At 51.4% G+C, this 14,025-nt stretch overlaps 2 pseudogenes; one reads left to right on the top strand and one right to left on the bottom strand.

Annotated features, from left to right (window-relative positions):
• On the top strand, positions 1–1,181 carry LOC144242706 (tubulin alpha-1C chain-like; annotated as a pseudogene).
• A 1,699-nt stretch (positions 1,182–2,880) lies between these two features.
• LOC144242585 (heterogeneous nuclear ribonucleoprotein A1 pseudogene) lies at positions 2,881–3,632 on the bottom strand (annotated as a pseudogene).
• Positions 3,633–14,025: the final 10,393 nt, after the last annotated feature.

The raw sequence follows: 14,025 nt of genomic DNA, 5'->3' as shown, positions 1-14,025 counted from the left end.
ATCCATGTTGGCCAGGCCTGTGTCCAAATGGGCAATGACTGCTGCCACCTCTATTGCCTGGAACGGGCTTCCAGCCTGATGACCAGATGCTAAGCGACAAGACCATTGTGGGAGGAAATGACTCCTTCAACACCTTCATGGGGACAGGTGCAAAGTTTGCACTGGCACCTGCCACCAGCTCTTCTATCCGGAGCAGCTGATCACAGGCAAGGAAGATGCTGCCAAGAAGTATGGCGGTGGGCACCATACCATTGGCAAGGAAATCAATGCCCTCCTTGGTCAATGGACCAAATTCGTCCATCAGGGCACAGGTTTTTCCCCAATTTTGTGGGGATACTTGTTCTGGGTTCCCTTCCCTGCTGATGGAACCTGTCAGTTACGGCAAGAAGTCCAAGCTGGACATCTCTATTTAGCCAAGCTCCCAGGTCTGCACGGCTAGAGTTGAGCGCTACAACTCCATCCTCACCACCCACACCACCCTGGATCACTGTGATTGTGCCTTCACGGTAGATGATGAGGCCGTCTATGACATCAACACCCAACACCCAACCTACACTACCCTTAACCATCTTATTAGCAAAACCGTGTCGTCCATTACTTCTTGCTCAGATTTGATGAAGGCCTGAATGTTGGTCCGACAGAATTCCAGACCAACCTGGTGCCCTATTCCCACATTTACTTCTCTCTGGCCACAGATGCCCTCATTATCTCTGCTGAGAAAGCCTACCATGAACAGCTTACTGTAGCAGGGATCACCAAGGCATGCTCTGAGCCAGCCAACCAGATGGCAAAATGGGCCCCTTGCCATGGTAAATACATGGCTTAATGCCTGTTGTACCATGGCGACAGGATTCTCAAAAATGTCAGTGTTGCCACTGCCACTATCAAGGCCAAGTGTACCATCCAGTTTGTGGACTAGTGCACCACTGGCTTCAAAGTCGGCATTAATCACCAGCCTGCCATGGTGGTTCTGGTGATCTGGTTCAAGTACAGCGAGCCGTGTGGAGCAGCACCACAGCCATTGCTGAGCCCTGGCCTTGACTGGACCACAGGTCGATCTGATACATGGCAAGCATGCCTTTGTTCACTGGTATGTGGATGAGGGCACGGAGGAAAGAGATTTTTCTGTGGCTCATGAGGACACGGCTGCCCCTGAGAAGGATTATGAGGAGGTTGGATAGTGCTGAGGGAGACAAGGAGGGTGAAGAGTAGCAACCTGTCTGCTGCCATTTTACACTCTGTTGTCTGGGGCTCTTCTGCTGTGCTGTGAAGCTGTCCATTGTGGCCCTAACTTGTCAACAAAAGTGATGTCTCTTTTTTTTTTATTATCAAGAGGGTATTAAATCATTTCTTGATTACACATGATAATGAATGACACACAAGCTTCCATTCCATCTGTAATTTTATCTGATACCAGAGTTCAGTTTAGCTATATTGCATAGGATGCGGTCATATGAATAACCAAATAAACTCCATGACTTTGCTCGGGTGACCCTTTTCATGGAGAATTCCGGGTCACAGCACATTAACTGTCAGTTCAATGACACCAAGGTTGGTGGAGACAATGGTTCCCAAGCAGGTTGCAAGTAAATTTCAGATGGAACCTGGTACCTCCCTGAAGGAATTCTGACACACGCTGTTGAGGTACCAAGATGGCTTCAGACTAGACTAACTTTACACAGCACATTTTTATAAAGACACATTTATTTAGCATCATGATCAGATGATTACATTTAGCGATCAATAGCATGGATGCAAAAAAACCCAAAAAGCCTACATTAAAATCCTTTCTTGGAATGCTCTACACTTCCCACAGAACAGAAACTAAAATAACGTGTCATACAATTAGTCACGACAAAACACAGTCCTCGATTTTTTTGCCCAGACACACACGTCTTGTCTAAAATATGTCCTCTTTGACATCCAGATGGCCAACAGACACAGGAAACGATGCTCAGCATCCCTCCTCATCAGGGAAGTACAAATCAAAACCACACTGAGATACCACCTCACGCTGGGCAGAGTGGCTAAAATGAGCAAATCAGAGAATTCTAGATACTGGCGAGGGTGTGGAGAAACGGGCACCCTCCTACACTGTTGGTGGGAATGTAAACTGGTACAGCCCCTCCGGAAAACAGTGTGGAGGTTCCTCAAAAAATTAACAATAGAACTCCCCTATGACCCAGCAATAGCACTGCTGGGAATTTACCCAAGGGACACAGGAGTGCTGATGCACAGGGGCACATGTACCCCAATATTCACAGCAGCACTCTCCACAATAGCCAAAACATGGAAAGAGCCTAAGTGTCCATCAACGGATGAATGGATCAAGAAGATGTGGTTTATCTACACAATGGAATACTACGTGGCAATGAGAAAGAATGAAATCTGGCCACGTGTAGCGACATGGATGGAACTTGAGGGTGTTATGCTGAGCGAAGTAAGTCAGGCAGAGAAGGACAGATACCATACGTTTGCACGTATAGGAGGATTAGGAGGAACTTAACGGAGGAACAAGGGGGAGAAGAAGGGGACAAAAATAGTCGGGGAGAGGGAGGGAGGCAAACCACGAGAGACTCTTGAATGCTGAGAACAAACTGAAGGCTGATGGGTATATGGGTGAGGGGAAGGGGGGGATGGGCGTGGAGGAGGGCACTAGTTGGGATGAGCACTGGGTGTTATATGGAAACCAACTTGACAATAAACTATAAAAGGAAAAAGAAAATAATAAAATAATAAAGCAAATTAAATAAAATATGTCCTCTGTGTCACAGCGAGGCCCTGCCACCGCTGTGCTTGGCTAAGTTCACCTTGTAACCTGCAGCTGCCCCGTCACGTCTCTGGCTCCCCTCTCCTGCGAGCTCTGTCTCCTGGCAGTGATTAAAACCCCTGCCAGAGCCACCACAGACAGTCACCTTGGTTGGCAAAATATTGGCCTTCACCACCATACGGGCCAGGCTTCTGCCTCTCAAATCCCCTCCTTCCGTGGGGCCAATATTTGAAGACTGTTGTTATTGCCAAAATCATCATAGCCTCTGCCACCTGCAAAGGTGCTTCCTTCATTACCAAATCCGGGGTAGCCATCTGCACTGCCACCATATCCACCACCACCTCGACTGCCACCAAAGCCACCTCGCCCACTGGAGTTTCCTCCACGACCAAAGTTGTCACTCCCACCGAAACCACCACCTCCGCGACCACCGCCAAAGTGTCCAAAACCACTTCGACCTCTTTGGCCAGAAGTACTAGCCATCTCTTGCTTAGGGCTTTTCCTTACTTCACGGCTGTGGTGGCTCGGGATGACAATCTTGTCTACAGAGTCACGGTCATCGAATGTTACAAAAGCAAAGTGTCTCTTCTTGCCGCTGTCTCGGTCAGTCGTGATTGCAGTCACTTCCATTTTCCCAGACTGTTCAAAAAAATCTCTCAGATGACGTTCTTCAGTGTCTTCCTTAACGCCACCGACACAAATCTTTTTCATAGTTAAGTGGGTACCAGGTCTTTGAGAATCTGGAGACAGCCCTCTTTGGTTCTACAACTCTTCCGTCCACCTTGGGTGGCCTTGCATTCATGGCTGCATCCACCTCTTCCCCCGTGGCATCCGTGAGAAACGCAGAGCTTCTGGAGTGCATGGTGTTGGAGTGTCATTACCACACAGTCTGTGAGCGGTCCCCGTTGCTCACAATGGCTCCTCAGACTCTCATGGGCTGTTGCGAAGCTCAAACCTCCGACGAAGAGTTTCCGCAGCTGTTCAGGCTCTTTGGAACCCTGTGACTTAGACGTGCTGGCAGTGGGAGGGGAGACTTTAAAGATACTTGCCAGTGTCCATCAGAAAGGCTGATGTTTCTTTTTTTTTTTTTAATTTTTAATGTTTATTCATTTTTGGGAGAGAAAGTCAGGAGTGTGAGCAGGGAAGGGGCAGAGAGAGAGGGAGACACAGAATCTGAAGCAGGCTCCAGGCTCTGAGCTGTCAGCATGGAGCCCGACGTGGGGCTGGAACCCATAGACCATGAGATCATTACCTGAGCTGGAGTGGGACACCCAGCCAACTGAACCACCCAGGCGCCTCTGATGTTTCTTTTTTAAAGCCGAAAAGAAGGAAGGAAGGAAGGAAGGAAGGAAGGAAGGAAGGAAGGAAGGAAGGAAAAGAAAGAAAGAGGAAGGAAAAAAAAGAAAAAAGATAGAATGAGATATCCCATGTAAATGTTATTCATAAGAAAGGTGAAGTCACTATATAACAAATGTCAAGGTAGACTTCAGAACCCAAAGTTTTGTCATGGATCAAGGAGGATCTACAATAATAATGAAAAGTCAATTCATCAAGACGTAATAANGGGGGGGTGTTGTTTTAAATTCCCAGTTTTCCCAGAACAAGTAGAAAATGATATGCTATTTCAAAGGATTTGACCTAATTGACATTTAAAACCCACTTCACCCAACAGCGGCGGAAGATCCTATGGCATATTCATTAGGATATACCATGCACTGGGCCGAAAGTAAGGCAAGTAGAGAGTTCTAGCACTCAGGAAATTCAAAGCAGCCTCTGTTGATATCGGGCAAGCATGTTCACTCAAAAAGTTATCTCAACAAAGGAGCAGGTGTATGTGTGCGTCCAGCACCGACCCCGAACGGGACGGAAGATACACTCCTCAGCAAGGAAGAGCAAGCGACCAGAGCAGCAGGTGCAGCGCCCCAGACGGCTGGCGGGCGCTGCAGCGCGAAGGGAAGCGGCAAGGCTAGTGCCTTCGTGGGGCGGCGACAGGGTGATGCCTGTCACCCCAGAGAAGGGTGCTGGAGGACAGGCAAGAGGAAGTGGCTACTGGCCAGAAAATTCTGAGGGAGGATTGCATGAAGCGTGCTCGATGATACATCGTGGTGACCTTTGCGCTGCACTCCACGAAATCCCCACCGAAGATCCTCGTCTGGTTAATTCCCGGGGGTGGGGTACCCACCTTGCTGGGGAGGCCCCGCCTGTTGGGGNTGCCACCCGAAGGGCCAAGGGTTAGAAGCTCCGGGCCAACTCGCGCGCCCGCGGCGGCAGAAGACGCGAACTTGGGCGCCCCGGTCGCCTGCACGGTGCCCACCTCGGGTGCTCGGGTCCGCCCGCTCGCCCCACAGAAGGCGCGCGNTGCGGGACCCCGGCACTCGCACACGGGCACCCAGAAGTCCGCTTAGGGGCAGGCTTTGAGGTCCGTTGTGGTCCAGACGTTTCCGGAGCGCCAGGTGCGCGCGCGGGGTAGCTGCTGTGCAGACGCGGCCCCTGCCCGCCTGCGGACCGAGGGGAGAGTTCAGAGCCGCACACATGCCGCCGCTGCGTAACCGCGCCTGGATACGACTTCTCCCCCCAGGCCGCTTTGAGCCCCTCGGGACGCTAGACCATCCCCTCTGCCCGGCTTCGCACCCTCTCCGCGCCTCGGTTTCGTTGGTCATCCGGGGACGTCTAGAGCGCGCCGTGGAACCGAATTGGGTAGTTTCTGCAGAAAAGCGGCCCTAAAATTTCCTTTTTGTGCTTCCCTTGCTCTTTACGTCCCGTCCTCCCCTCCGACTCCCCCCACTGACAGCGTAAGGGCCACCAGGTCAGGTTCTGCCTCTGAATAGCCACAGAATCACGGGTCCCCCGAAGCACTTGGATGATGTCAGGACAGATGCTTTTGGCCTCTGGGGAAACCGAGGCACACGGGGCGCTGCAGGCCAGTCGGGGAGCCCCAGGCTGAGGCCTGTTGTGCAGGAGTTGGGATGGAGGCGGTCATCCTGACCCTGCCGGGGCTCCCCAGCCCGGGATGCACCTGGGGCTCCCCACGGGGGCCCTCCGCCCTTGCCTTGGGGGGGCCGCCGGGCCTCAGCGTGGGGAGCGCAGGGTGCCGCATCCCTGTTGCCGCCTGGTGTGGGCAGAGATTTCTTCCCCACCTCACCCAGGACGGTTGCCAGTAAAGAAAGCTGGTGGCTGATTTTCTGTCCTCCTGGAGGAGAGCTGTCCAGTGCGGCCAACCCAGCACCGCAGATTCTATAAAAACCTTGTCTACTTGGAAGTAGTGCCTCAGAGGGAAGGGTAAATGGCTGGTGGTTTTCTTGGTTTGGGCCGTTTCAGATTTCCCTTCTCTGTTACAGTTGGCTGAGGCTGTTATGTTAACATGGCTCTGCAGAATGGCCCAGAACCCCCCCCACCCCCCCACCTAAGACAGGCCAGGCGCTTGCAGAGCTGTGTTTGGGGCGAGAGAAGGCGGGTGTGTGGGGACGGGGGTGAGGGGGGCAGCCTAGGATGTAAGCCTTAACCCGAATGTGCTGTGGGCTGGAGCAGACAGCTCTCATGAAGCGTCATTCCATTTCGTCCAGAGGTCAGGTACGGGTCTCAGAATAGCTGAGGGGAAAGAAGGCGGAAAAACCTAATGGAATTTTTTCATTTTAAGCACGTCAGGTGTTGCTTAATGAAGTGCTGGACAGGTTGGACAGGGTGCTACCTCATTTGAACTAAAGGACCAGGGCTCCAGGGAACAGTTAGCCACCTGAGAAACACCTGCGCAGTTTCAAAAAAGCATCTCATGGGGCCCCTGGGTGGCTCATTCGGTTAAGTATCTGATTTCCGCCTCGATCGTGATCTCTCAGTTCCTGAGTTCGAATCCCATGTCGGCCTCCGTGCTGACAGCTCAGAGCCCGGAGCCTGTTTCACATTCTTTGTCTCCCTCTCTCTCTGACCCTCCCCTGCTCACACTCTCTCTCTCTCTCTCAAAACTAGATAAACATTTAAGAAAAATTGTAAAAGCATCTCGCACTGCAATTGCAAAATCTGTATACGTACATATATTTGTAAAATGTAGTAGGTTCCAATATTAACAGCAAAAACTCTGTCAAAACAAAATTATTTTTCAGAGATGGTTTTCAACAAGTGCTGTTTCCCCTCCCTTTCCCTTTTGGCCACTTGAAGTCGGTGCAGTTTTTAATCACCTCTAAACAGGAAACAAATGATATTGACGGTTGTAGTCAAATGAGAGAAGTTTGGGCCCAGTCTCGCCAGTGGAAATCCATGAATTCTGGAAGCTGGATTCTGAATTCTGTTGTGTTGCAGTGTTCTCACCAGACGATAAGGCGGTGTGTTCAGTTGTGGTACATGGTACTCTGTTTAATGACTGCTTCTTTGGTCAACCTATTCTATTCGTTCAGGAAAAAAAGGAATTGCGTGGGCAATCCATCGAAGTTACTCATCACCTCCCGGGCAAGGCCTGAAAGACTGCTTCATGAGATGCAAGGGGTATTGGTTGTAAAATCGCTGGCAAAACCAGCTTCCAGGAACTGCTGTATCTCCAAGGATTTCTTTTCATTTACTTTACGGTAAATAGATTTAAATGTACCTGGAAGGCTGACCGGTTTGCCCTTTAAAACATTTCTGTGATGGGGCGCCTGGGTGGCTTAGTCAGTTAAGCGTCCGACTTTCCTTAGGTCATGATCTCGCGGTTCGTGGGTTCGAGCCCCGCGTCGGGCTCTGTGCTGACAGCTCAGAGCCTGGAGCCTGTTTCGAATTCTGTGTCTCCTCTCTCTGACCCTCCCCTGCTCACGCTGTCTCTCTCTCCTAGAAATAAATAAAACATTAGAAAAAAAAAACATTTCTCTGATTCTCTGTCTGCCTCTATTTGTGAGGGAATTTGTTTTCAGACATAAGAATATTTGCCCACAGATAAAATCCTTTTATGTTTTTATGTTGATAGTGCCGCTGTTTATTCCAAGTAAGGAAATGTAGAAACTCCTTGTTTTGGGGCACCTGGGTGGCTCAATCCATTAAGCATCCGATTACGGCTCAGGGCCTGATCTCACGGTTCATGGGTTCGAGCCCCCCGTCGGGCTCTGTGCTGACAGCTCAGAGCCTGGAGCCTTTCGGATTCTGTGTCTCCCTCTCTCTCTCTGCCCCTCCCCCTCTTGTGCGCGCTCTCTCTCGCTCTCTCTCTCTCTCTTTCACACACACACACACATTTAAGATTTAAAAAAAAAAACTTTTATCTAAGGTCATTGATTAGGCATAGCCACGTTTGTCCCCGGTTACCTAAGACCTCAGGGCAGGTTCATTCATACTCAGGCCAACAAACATTTATGGTCTGTGCTAGTGAGACAGGACGAAGACAACTGTGTCCCAGGCCAGTGCAGCCCGACGACTAGATGGGTGCACCTGTAATAATAATAAAGCAGCAGGTGATGGCAGACCTGCGGGGGCGGGGCCAGAGGGAAGGACTGAACACGTGGAGCTCGAGCAATCACAGTGGGCTTTTGGAGGAAGGGGTTTCTGCTGCGGTCTTTGCAGCATGGATAGGACACGAAGGGTCAGAGAGGGACCGACTCCAAGAGGCAGCTGGGGAAGGAAAGCCTTCTAGTGGAGAGGACGGCATGACTGAGCCAGGCCTAAAGGAATGGGGGGGGGGGGAGTGAGGGGAGAAAACACACTTTTTTTTAAATGACTTTACAGATAGTACAAAGCACTTAATTCAGGAAAACCAACAACAGACAGGACATTAAACATTTATAGTTTTTGAGAGAAGTGTTGTATGGCTCTTGGTGAGGGGGTAAGGTAGGCTGTTCAGAGGCAGAGAAGCCACAGGGCCCTGGGAAAGCCTGTGGGGAGACCCCACGGAGGAAACCCCCTCCCGTGGAGATCTGCGCTGCAGGTTACACACGTGCCCCGCCGCCCTCCCGGCCCCTCCCGGCCTGGACGGAAGCCCCCGCCCCCCAGCGGCGCTGTTTGCAGAGCCGCACACTCGTGCATCAGTGGTCTTTAGTTTATTTCGTTGATAGCAAGGGTTTCAAATGCCTATTCTGTTATTTCCTTCCCACTGTTTCCCCCAAGTGACCCATCTGTAAAATAAACACATTCTCCGGGTTGATAAGGAAATATGAGCTTGCTTTTTCACTTATCTACCAGCAGTTCTTACACCAGGAAAACTGAAACAATAAAGGTGTATCTTTGAAGGTCAATAAATCAGTGTTTTATGATGGCCATGGAAAGGGGAGTTCCAAAGCCAGGCCTCCTTTGCGGAGAGTGCTGTGTTTAAGAAGGTGCTGTGTGGACTTNCGTATTTTCCTAATTTTGAAGTACATGGAAAAAAAAATATTAGTGTTTTTTTCCCACATGGTGTGTGCAATGGACTAGGAATTTTGTCTGGGCCATTCTTGTTTTGGTTTGTTTTTGGCTTGGTGTTTTTTTGTTTTTTGTTCTTCGGTTTTTTATCTGGGTTTGTTTTTGGGTTTTTTGTTTTTTGTTTTTTTTTGTTTTGTTTTGTTTTTTATTTATTTCTAGGAGAGAGAGAGACAGCATGAGCAGGGGAGGGTCAGAGAGAGAGGGAGATACAGACTCAGAAACAGGCTCCAGGCTCTGAGCTGGCAGTCAGCACAGAGCCCGACGCGGGGCTCGAACCCACGAACCGCGAGATCATGACCTAAGCGAAAGTCGGACGCTTAACCGACTAAGCCACCCAGGCGCCCCTGTTTTTGTTTTTTTGCTGAGATGGGTCTGCACTCCCGGTCATCAGCTTCACAGATGATTCACCTGCACGGGCACCTACCGTCCCGGCCAGGTGGCCACCTGTCCCCCTGGAGCATCCTGACCCCCACCCACAAGGGGCGCACCCCCCGCTGAGCACACGGCAGCCTGCCCTCACCTCCGTGCCTCCAGAGCTGGCCTGGGTAGCACTCTGCCCGGCACGTGATTTTCCTTCCGAGCCCTGTTCTGTTCTCCACCTGGTAGCTAGTAGGCAGTCATCCACTTTCTCTTTGCGTTTCGCTCTGCTTGCAAGGAGTGGGCTTCCTCTGGGATCCCCTGCTAGAAACTCATTTCATTCTTCCTGCCCCAGAACACTGAGCCCAAAGAAACCAAGACTGAGTCAGGAGGCTGCAGCAAAACAGAAGACTTGGTCCGGCGGAGGTTCTCAGCGAGCTCTTGAGGTTGAGCCCCGAGTGGGCGGGGAGCGAGATTACACACGGCCCCGTATCTCTGTCCTCATTCCGAGAGACGCTGTCAGCCTGTTTCCTGCCAGCGAGGCCGACCTGCCCAAGCGCCCCTGGCCCCTTCCCCTCTGCCTCCGAAGTCAAGGGCAGGCTGGCACTGCCGTTCTCACGGCAGCACCCCCGTCAGCAGTTCGAAGCACATTCTTTGTGGACGTGTGCTGATAAGTTGATGCCTGTGTTTGTTTTGTGGGCCCCTCCTCTTCCAGCCTTTGATGTCTGTGGGCTCCCAAGTTCAGGACAGGGAAGTCACTAGTGAGAAAGAAAATGGAATCTGTGTTCATTTATTTTGACAAGGTGAGCACGTACTTACTGCGCGTGCGACACTCCGCGACGGGCTGGGGAGACAGAGACCAGGGCCAGAGCCCTGTGTTCGGGAGGCGCACTGACGTTTAGTAGGATACCGGACCGGAGGAGGCCCCTTTCCTGGGGGCGCTTTCCTCGTGTGGTGGGCGCCCAGGGCGGGGAGGGCTTTAACCTGCCTGGGAGAGTATCTCTTTCCTTACCTTCCAGTGTGGCCAAAGGCCAGAAGGAAGGACAGGAGGGCAGCGTCTGGGCTGAGGGCCCGAGGGTGGCCGGTGCCAGGAGACAGGACAGTGCAGTGTTCTCGGGGAGCTCACAAAACGATGGCGTCCCTGGATTTCCAAGGGCACGTGGGGAGAGGGGACAGAGCCAGCGCTCAGGGGCCTTGAGGCACGCAAAATAGTTTAGATGCTATCTTGCCGTATTGTGGGCTGGGGAGGGCCATGATCAGATGTGTGACTTATGGGGAAGGGTGTCCGGGTGGGTCGGGGGAAGGGGGGGCGGCAGTAAGGAGGCCACTGCCCTGGTTTGGGGAAGAGCTAGTGAAGGCTTGAATCAGGTCGGTGTAGTGGTGAGAAAAAGGAGAAGCTGAGCGCAGGAGTGATTTCAGAGCCGGCAGAGTTGTGCTAGGTGCCCACAATACAGGGGCAAAGGATGTGGTCGGACCTATTACTTAAAAAACAAAAACAAACAAAAAAAAAACCCCCAACATGACAGATGTCAGAATAGAATAGCTGACCATTTGGATTGTGTTTCTCACAGCTTATTAAGGACATTTCTGTCTCAGGTTCAAATAAACAAGCATCTTTTTTTTCCCTACACAAGCAATAAAAGAGGGTGAATGTTAGGCTCTTGAATCCCGGCTGCTTTGGATTATTTTATTGTGGGGCGGAGGCAAAGTTCTTCACACCCCATACAGGTGAACAAACCAAGAGCCCCCAAGGCACTGGGATCCGCAGGATGTCCGTGTGCTCTGGAGTTTAGAACCATATCCTGACCTAGAGGTGTCTTTGAATCAGAAGTTCAGGATGTAGGCAGAATCTAAAACACGGGGCTAGAGAGAGATAAGCCTGGGATCCCAGGGGGTCTGTCATTAAAGCAGGTGTGAGCTGACCTGTGGTCTTCCCACAATGACCTCAAATATGTCACCTGCCCCCAAGCAGAAGCACTGTTTACCTTGGACCTATGGCTCACCAAGCACCTTTCGCTTGCACAAAACACGTTTTCCTGGTGGCTTACTAGTGCCTAAGAGGAATGTTTCCCTTTCTCTCTGCTCAGCTCCCTCCTGCCTCCCCGACCCCCCAAAAAATCTGGCCCAGCAGGTGACATAGAGGCCTGTCTGGCACAGGCGAGGTCCAAAAGCTGCCAGGTTTCAAAGTGGAAGGAAGAACCGACGGCAAAAACTAGCCTTCCAGTTTATCAGAGTAATAATAACTTATTACATTTCCTGTTCGCTGTTGAGAGCGCAAGAGCTACTTCCTCCAGCTACCAGAAATTTTGAAGACTTTCCATTAAAAATGAGGAAGAAAAACTCTAACTTTTCGTGAACGCGATGGTTAAAGCTGCCAAGTGGGAAGAGAGGGCTGTGGTATTGCACAAATCCCAGTAAACACCGCAGTGCTTGCACGTGTGGGTTCTCATGACATCCATCCCCCAAATGGAAAAAGCGAACCGCTTCCCTAAGGTACTGGTTAAAAAAAAAAAAAAATACTTGTTACGCTTTGTTCTGTAGTTAGCAAAAGTGTATCCTTAAGTAGCACAGACAGCTGCCAGACAGACCCATATCCAGTTAGAAGAAATCTCTAAAGAGCCCTTCCCTCCTCTCAACTTTGTACCCAAGATATGAAAGCTGGGTCCCGTATGAAACTTTTATGATCGTCGAGAACCCGTTCCATTGGAAAGCGTTGTAGAGATTCACATCCGCTTTGCTACCCCAGTTAATAATTCCCAACATCAGGAAGTTCCCGATAGCAGACCTAAATCTAATATGTCACGATTTGACCCCATTTCCTCAAATGTGTTCTTTCAGAGGGGTAAAGATCAGTTCTGTATTTTAATGTTTCCATTGTTGAAGATTGTTACCCACAACTTCCCTCTGCCCAGAGTTATCCATGCTGGCTCCTTTAACCTCTCGGTCAGCCTTTTTTCCTTTCGGTTCAGTGGATCCTGATTTTGTACTTGCTGCCAAACACCACCGACAAACAAAAGGCCAGAAGACCCGTCAGGCCTCCGCCACACTGCCTGTGGGCGGGAAGGCTCCCCGTCCACTAGGGAAGAGAAGACAAGACAGTCTGTCACCCCTTGCGGTTACAGGGGTCTAAAGGTCTGCAAAAGAGGAACAGAGAGAAGTCCAGAAGCACAGGGCGAGGCGGAGGGGCCCGAGTGGAGAGCCGAGCAGGTGCTGCGTGAGCCGGTCCTGGAAAGGCAGTGATGAATGACTCCGAGGGCAGACGGCAGGGGAAGGGGCAGCCGCGGGGACCGGCAGAGCCAGTCCTGATGTCCAGGGTCCAGGGCTGGCCGGCGGGACCCGGAAAGGATGAGGCCAGCTTGAGCGGGGAGGGGATGTGTGCGCTGAGGAGTCGTGAAGGGCTGTGTGAACAAACGTCAGGAGCTGGGACTCTGCCCTGTGGGGAGTGTGGTCCCTGGACCCAGCATCCGCACTGCCTGGGTACTTGGTAGAAATGCACATTCTCAGGCCCTACCCGGTGTCTAACGAGTCGGGAATTGGGGAGGTAGGGCCCAGCAATCCAGTCTAACGACTTCCCCAGGGCATTCCAATACCAGCGTGGGTGTGAGAACCATTGTTACAGACCCCGGGTTCCACAGAAAAGGTTTGAGCTCAGCCCTAAGCTCATAGTTTATGATTGGTTGTATATTAGAAACACCTGCCGTTCGCTGACTCCCTCCTGTGTGCCAGGCAGGTGCTAGGTGCTTGACACAGATTATCTCTCTTACTTTTTTAAATGTTTAATTTATTTTGAGAGAGAGAGCAGGGGAGGAGCAGAGATAGAAGCAGAAGAGCGAGAGAATCCCAAACAGGCCACAGCCAAGAGCCTGACACAGGGCTCGATCCCATGAACCATGAGATCATGACCTGAGCTGAATCGTGAACGCTTAGCTGACTGAGCCACTCAGGCACCCTTAGGTTATCTCTTTTTTTTTAAATGTTTTTATTTATTTCTAGGAGAGAGAGAGAGACAGCGTGAGCAGGGGAGGGTCAGAGAGAGAGGGAGTCACAGACTGAAACAGGCTCCAGGCTCTGAGCTGGCAGTCAGCACAGAGCCCGACGCGGGGCTCGAACCCACGAACCGCGAGATCATGACCTAAGCGAAAGTCGGACGCTTAACCGACTAAGCCACCCAGGCGCCCCGTCCCTTAGGTTATCTCTAATCCTCACTCCGCTTGGGCCAGGAGGGTGGGGAAAATGAGGCACGGCGAGGCCCACGTGGCACAGTTCACAAGTGCTGGGAGTCCTCCTGCGAGTCCTCTCCAAGGGCATGGCCTTACCCGCTCCGGGGAGGTGCTCACACCATCTGCATGACCGGGTGGGGGCCAGGGCAGGGAGGGTTAGGAGCGGGGGTAGGGAAGCAAGCTTTTCAGTGCTTTTGGAAATACCGTAACCAGTCTGCAGTTGTGCTCAAGGATGTACGCTCACGCGGGCTTTCTCTTACTGTTATTATGCAAAAAGAAAAATCCTGTGACTTTAAGACCAGTAGCGTTGAAGCAGGCCCCCGGCGCACG

The sequence above is a fragment of the Crocuta crocuta genome, unplaced genomic scaffold, assembly GCF_008692635.1.
Source record: "Crocuta crocuta isolate KB4526 unplaced genomic scaffold, BGI_CrCroc_1.0 scaffold36, whole genome shotgun sequence".
NCBI lineage: Eukaryota > Metazoa > Chordata > Mammalia > Carnivora > Hyaenidae > Crocuta > Crocuta crocuta.
Note: the sequence above shows the minus strand (reverse complement) of the source record. Positions and strands in the feature narration are given on the sequence as shown.